The sequence below is a fragment of the Crocodylus porosus genome, unplaced genomic scaffold, assembly GCF_001723895.1.
Source record: "Crocodylus porosus isolate Cpor-Errol unplaced genomic scaffold, CroPor_comp1, whole genome shotgun sequence".
In the NCBI taxonomy this organism is placed as follows: domain Eukaryota; kingdom Metazoa; phylum Chordata; order Crocodylia; family Crocodylidae; genus Crocodylus; species Crocodylus porosus.
Window position 1 is genome coordinate 68,364,582 of NW_017728947.1, and position 368 is coordinate 68,364,949.

Sequence of the window (368 nt, forward strand, 5' to 3'; positions counted from 1 at the left end):
TAAGGTGTTCAAACTTTTCATTGCATTGCTGTAAAAACATCTTCAGTAATTTGACAGTGGTAGCAGAACTCCCAACTCACCTGCAGGTACACCAGTAGGATCAGGAAACAGACTCACTGCATCTGGAGGAACTGTTCTTGGAGCAGCTTCTCTGAAAGCAATCCTGTTTCTTGACAGGTGAGAAAAGATTGTACTACAGAGGTGGGATGGTGAGCAGCAGCTGAAAAATTTGAAGATGACAAGGAACACCTTTCTGTAGACTTGCGTAAAGTTCACAGCTAAGCTGCAGCATCAGCATAAGGGTTCCTTTAATCATTCAGAAAGATTTGGTCATTGCCATATGGACAGTTATGAGTTTTACCAGAGTG